The sequence below is a fragment of the Hirundo rustica genome, chromosome 6 (assembly GCF_015227805.2).
Source record: "Hirundo rustica isolate bHirRus1 chromosome 6, bHirRus1.pri.v3, whole genome shotgun sequence".
NCBI classification, from domain to species: domain Eukaryota; kingdom Metazoa; phylum Chordata; class Aves; order Passeriformes; family Hirundinidae; genus Hirundo; species Hirundo rustica.
In genome coordinates, this window is record NC_053455.1 from 29,243,541 (window position 1) to 29,250,223 (window position 6,683).

General features: G+C 44.0%; 1 protein-coding gene across 2 annotated transcripts in view; it reads right to left on the reverse strand.

Moving 5' to 3' along the window:
* RBM25 (RNA binding motif protein 25) overlaps positions 1-3,501 on the reverse strand; it is a 33,361-nt gene extending 29,860 nt beyond the window's left edge. For both annotated transcript variants that reach the window (XM_040066894.1, XM_040066893.1), the window contains exon 1: positions 3,404-3,501. The gene's annotated coding sequence lies outside the window, so the exon portion shown is untranslated. The remainder of the gene's footprint in view (positions 1-3,403) is intronic.
* Between the last annotated feature and the right edge of the window lie 3,182 nt (positions 3,502-6,683).

Below are 6,683 nucleotides of genomic sequence, written 5' to 3' on the forward strand. Positions count from 1 at the left end.
ATGTATTTACTGTGATCTCAGGAATGTACATGGTGATCTTCCAACTTCCCCAATTTACTTAATTATCTAAGTAAGAAACGAAACACTCCTGACATATTTTTAAAACCTCAGCTGACTTACAGAAGTATCACCTCTACTGAAACTGAACGTAAGTAGCATTCTTGACAGCTGCAGTTTAATTAGCAGCTCCCTAAGCAAGAGTTTAACTTGTGTGAATGTTACAGTGGTCACAAAAATACAGCAGAAAGAAAATCACTGATCAACTGGCCTGACACCACTCAAAATACTGAAATAATGATATCTTTACCTCCCAAAGTGATGGATTTATGTTAGGTCTCAAAAGTGTAGCCAGCAAGCAATACAACAGGAACAAGTCTGTTAAACAAAACTAATGGGAGTTGAGACCCTAACATCCACAGTACATGTTTTGGGGAGGCCCGCCCCACTAAAACAAATACCAGTAGTTAGGTATGAATGCATTTTTGAATGTATTTTCATCCAAAAGGGACCCAGCTTATCCACTAGAACAGCACAAACCAGTATGAAATAAGCTTTCTAAGCGATGACGACTGGCAGACTTCCTTCAAGAGCATACCCTTGATCCAAGTGAACACGATAACATAGGTGCACACTTTACCAGCCTTGAGCAACTTCTCTAAGCTGCATATTAATTATATCATGAATGGCAAAACACCTATGTTTATGCAGACCCAGCTCAAAAACAGCCTGAGCTACTAAGGCAAGTGCTACATAAACACAGCTATAATAGTCCAGGTTCAACTTTGGCCCAGAGGGAACACAAGTTGCTTTCTACACTGCACTTCCGACTTATGTCCTGGTGGAACCAAGCAACATGCAGAGCCATGGGCACCAACGTTCTGAAACCTGGAGAGAGTACAGGGATATCCATGTGGTTCTAAGGTTTGGTAAAATCCATTGAGACTGGTTAATCCTGTCATGGTGAGATCCCTGCTGGGATGGAGCTTTGTCCACTAGGAGCATGATGGCTCAGATTTACAACTAAGCAAATGCAGAGAGCTGGCCTTAGGACGGGAATCAAGCATTTAAATCCACAGAGAACTCACAAGTACTACAAAACAAGGGTCACCAACACTCAAACACTGCTTCTCTGTTCTTTATCATCTCTGACTCCTAGAAGTCCCAGTAAGAGGGGACTGGGATTGTACTGGCTACACTGTTAACGCAATAATTACTTTTTATATCATAGTATTCTTTTAACCTTCTGTTTCACTGACCCCATTTTTTTTAAATACAGGGGTGAAGGGATTTGTCAAAGCAGAATGGATATTTAATAAAAATTGCTGGTAATGAAAGTATTTTAAATTGACAATTCCATCATCTACTCAGAGCAGCATCATAATTCTACCAGTGTCACAGGATCAATATCCTTAGTATCTCTGTTTACACGTCAGAAACTTTGTTTAGAAACTTGCAAAACTTCTTAACCAATTTCAAAGAAGTGAAGTTCCTCATGAAGCAACCAGTTACAATACTTACTACTGTTAGACTAAACAAAGTTAAAACTGACAGTAAAACCCCTCCAGTCTTAATGCACAAACAAACTAACAAACTTCATGTGTTTTAAGCATACATGAGGTGTCATAGCAACAGTGACAGTATGGCGGATCTAGTTTGATATAATTTTATCTGATTTTAATTTCCTTTCAGTATTTTCCCAAAACACTTCTGCACCACAAAAAGTCTGTAGCCTTAGTCTAGAACAAATTGCACAACACAGCTGTGCAGGCTGAAGAAAACATATGCAACAAACCCATGTGTTAAAGTCAGTACTATCACACAGGCTTGTGCATTGGTCTCTGCACCATGGGTGGATATTTAAGCCATTCTATTGGAAAAACATCTTCCTCATTTGTCACCCAACAAAGGCGCTGTTTATATTATTGCTTGTCATAAAAAAAAAGCTCTCTAAAAGAAAAATCTTCTATTCCAAGCCAACTGGTTTCCTCAGTGAAAATGACCACTTTCTCAGACCATTAAGAGTTTTCTCCAAAATGGCCTGCAAGCTAAGCAAGATTTAAATGTTAAACACAACAGACACGAGGAGAGATTAAATATATTATAGATTTCTTAAGAACAAAACACCAGTACTTCCTCTAGCTTGCTTTTCAGAGGTGATCTAGAAAGAGTTCAGTAACTGCTGAGGAATAGTTGCATCCTATATTGAAGCAACACAAAAAGCAATGTGTTTGCCCAAACAAAGCCTCAATCCAAAAGCCCTTTAAGTAGGGATCCATTAAGTATGTCATCAGAACTTTAAGATACTTAATTCCTAGTTCTGTGCCTCTGCACCCGTATAAAGTCCTGGTTAGTGAAATAAGTGATTTTCCATTCTAACTTGGCTATTGACTCATCCCAAAACAGAAACATGGCTGTGGCCTTACAACACTTACGTGAATGGGCACTCAGAGGAAGAGACGCAGGCAAACGCACAGCTCTCTGATCAATACCAGTCCTTTACAGGAAAGCAAGAAACTCTCCTTCTACTGTTCTTCCTTCTAATTTGCTCTAGACTCCCCCCACAAATGCTGATGCAATAACAAGTAATGCTTTCCTGCCACACACAAAAAAAGAACTAAAATTCAGTGTGCATGTACTCTAGTCTGAAAGGACTAAGAAATATAAATTTTTTGAAGGCTCACTTTCTCTAAAGCCGTTGAAAACCTAAAAAAAAACCCCCAAAACCAAAAAACAAAACAAAACCATTAGCTGTGTTCAGAATACTTCCTGTGTTTAAACAAAAAACTCTCCTTCAGGCAGACAAAGGTCGTTTTCTTCGGCGGAAAAAGAATCATGAGAAAAACACGCTGTGTGCACATTACAACGGCTACTGACACGGATGAATCACTTCTGATGATTACACGCACGACCTGCTAACACGTGTTTTAAGATGACCACCCCAATCCACACTAAGGACAAAATCTTCCCCGACGCAATACATCGCGTTTCCTGGGGTGATCGGTCTCCCCCGACGTACAAAAGTAAAAATCCCACCCACAGTCCGAGGCGGCCGGGAAGCAGCGTCGGGCGCCAGCAAAGTCCCGCGCAGCTCGTCGTGCCGGGCGTGCGACGAGCTCCCCTCGCTTCCCGCGGGGCCGCTCCCGTGCCTCCCGCCAGGGTCGGCGGAATGGACTCCCACGCGTCCCAGCGGGAGAGGAAGCGAACGGGCCTCGCGAGCACCGCCCCGAGGCCGCTCGCCCGCTCCACGCCCCGTCCAGGCCCGAGCCGCCTTCCCAGCGAGCGCCCGCCGCGGCCCAATGGCCTCGGCCCGGCCCCGGCCGTGCCTCCGCCCAGCGGGTGGCCGGGGAGCCACCGCCGCGCGCCCCCTCCCTCCCCGATCCCCCCGCAGCCCCCCGGTTCTCACCCCTCGGCTGCAGAGCAGGGCGGGGATGGCGCGGGGGAGGCGCTGGGCCGGCTGAGGCCCCGCTAGGCCGCGAACACACCGCGCCGAGCCGCTGCCGCCGCGCCGCGCGGGGTCATGTGACCCGCCTCTTCCGCCAGCGGCCCGGCGTGCACCGCGCCGCGCCACCACAGAGGCGGCGGTGCCAGAGCGCCCCCGCTCGCGCCCGGGCAGTAACGCGGCCGACCATAGAGCGGCGGCGGGCAGAAGGGCAGGAGGGAGAGAAGGGGCATGCGCGCTGCCGCCATCTTTGGTGTGGCGGGCCGTGCGCGGCCGTGACCCGGCCCGCAGCTCCGCCATGTCGAGGTCAAGTGCCGCCGCTCGGGGCTGGGGCGGCTGGGAACGCTTCTGGAATGCCCTAGAAAGCCTCTGGCTGTGGGTGAGACGGAGCCGTCCTTGTCAGTTAGCCGTCATGGCCCTCTTAGCCAGACGGGCCAGGCTGAGCTGGGACCCGCCCGTGACGGTGGTCGGGACGGGCCGTACCGCAAGCAGAGAATCCCCTCCCTTGACCCGCTGTCCGCATTGCTTGGGATGCAGCCCAGGATACAACTGGCTTTCTGGTTCTGTCTGATGTAAAAGACCTAAGGATTTACACGGCAAAAAGAGCCAACACTAGTGTCTTAGGCAGCTGTATGCTCATCAGAAAGATGTCACACTGCTGTTGGGCCTAGCCATGGTCTACAACTGGTTGTTTTTCTGACCTACTTCCAGCATTTAGATTATATTAAGAGACAATTTTCAACATGACATGCACAACAATAATTGTTGTCATTACACTACTGGTGGCAAGGAGTTGCAAGCGGAAAGAGGAAGTGACTGAATGAAAGGAACTGTGATCTTACTGATTATTACGAGCTAGACCACAAAATGAACATATGTGCATAAAGCTGTTTAAAAACCGCTGGATTAGCTAAGAAAAAAAAAAAAAGTATTATATTTTCTGTTGTTTAAAGAAAAGTGCTCGAAAGATGAATCAAATGACAAAATTTCCAGCTGTAGACCAACTTCAGTACAAAGCAGATTAAAACTATCTGGCTGATGTCATACGTGCTACTGAACAGCCAGCAACTGCGCTGGAACTAAGCTCCTGTTCGTCACTTGCTTTACAAGATGATGTGTAAGGGTAAATATTTTAGCAGTAGCAGATTTAAGAAATACTTCAAGTTTGAATGCAATTCCTTCCCCTCACCGGAAACAGCATTTTTACTTTTCATTAATTACAGCTTATTCCAAACAGCTGGTGTGTATCTCCCTTGAACTAATACAAAATTAGTAACTACAATACTGACTACTGTTACTATTTAAATTCATTTATAAGCATACTTAGGAAAACCAAGGAAAAAGAGAAAGGGCATAACAAAAATTTTCAGAATCTTTTCTCTGTTGTCTCAGACAACAACAGCTCAGCTTAAAAAAGAAATGTGAAACTGACTTGTACTGCTGTAATAAGTTTTTATTTACAGGAAACATTGCAAAGGCTTCGCTCATGTACACATTCATGATTTTTTTAGCCAAAGAAATAGGCTATTTTGCATTTATTCTTCCTACACAAATCAACTGAAGCTTTCTGTATCCTTCTTAATCAAGGAAGAGTAGCAGCAGAAGCATCCAGTAAATGTAGCTGCTTTCTTGTCTTTACTGTTTCTGTTATGGGACTTTAGAATTACTCCCCTCTAGTGCCTATATTATCTTCCTGCCTTTCAGTTATGCGACTGAGATCCCTTTTCCAGGTACTGATCACAGTTCATGTTCTTGAGTTCTCACTGCAAACTCCAGAGGTTCGTGCTCAAGCCAATCATGAAGATTGCAGTACATGGCTTTTAATATTAAGGTTTTTTTTGTCTGCCAATTGGCTTGTATTTCAAGCATGAGAAATCATCCCAAAAATGTTAGGCAGCACCTCAGGGTACAGAGGTCAAATTGTTTCTAGATTATGCACTTTTAACATTTTTTATGCGTTTTTTCTTCCCTTCCTCATATCCTTTAATTGCTCCCTCTATCACATTACCAGTCCAAATAGAGTCACTTAGAGGAAGATCCCTTAGATGCCAGACTCATCGATCTTGTTTCTTTGCTCCTCTGAATAGTGCTGTGAGATTTAACAGTTTCTATCTCATATGTATTAGTTATGTTCATTATTCAGTATTTTTTCAGTCTGAAGACATTTGGTTCACCAAAACTTTATTCTTTTAGATGTCAGTCTATTTTGTCGATCTCTTAAATTAATCTTTTATGCAAAATACTGAGTGAAAATACATTATCGCAACAGCATGAAAGAGAACAGGGAAGAGAGTTACTGTGCCAGTCTTCAGTCATTCATCATCATAAACTGCATCAAAGAAAAATAATTAAATCATGTATATGCCTAAGCAAAAATATATATATATATATATAATGCAGTCTAGTATAACAAAAGCAATTCAGCAATACGCTTGAGTTCTGAGTGGGCCTTGGTCACTCCTTGTGTTGGAAAATTCATTGACGCCTCATTTTCACAGTAATTGGACCTGCTGACTCAGTTTTGAGAAATGATGATACTTTAAAGGTAAATTTGCAATCATTGCCTTCTACACGGATACCCAGTTGTGTAATTTGGCTCCCGCTTGAAATTATTTGTCTAAAACTCAAGCAGGGGACCAAAGGATGGGGCACCTATAGCTGTCTGTTATTTATCAACATGTAATGTCCACTGAAGAAAGACAGTGCATTGTCCTTCCTCTGGTGAAATAACCACTATCATTTGATCCAAGCATACAGCCGAAAACTCTTGTTCCTTTAGAAGAGAAATTGCCTGCGCACTAGCTATGCTACAACAAAAATATTTTTGCATGTTATCCAAATCAGCCAATGAAAAATAACTCACTATTTTCTTCTAGCACCCCATGAGCCAATAGCTCTTTGGAGCCACTACTGGCCAAGGTTACTTCCTCACCGTGTGGTTTCTTTGACCATATGTGTCTGGCATTCACCTCCCAATCCCACAGATCCAGTTTGTGACAGCGAATCTGCCATTTTTTTGGCAGATGCCTGCCTCTATTTTGGACCTGCAGTCTCTTTCAGCTATATAAATGATGGCTGTTCACCCATAGGTTGAAGCTACTATCATGAAAAAAAAACCCCAAAGGCTGCAATGACAGTGACCAGTGGCTCTCCTTGTCAAGATTTCGTTTAAACCCACGAATGGCAGATGAGATTTGGGCGCCAAGTGCTCTCTCCTCAGGTGGACACCGTGATCCATTCATTT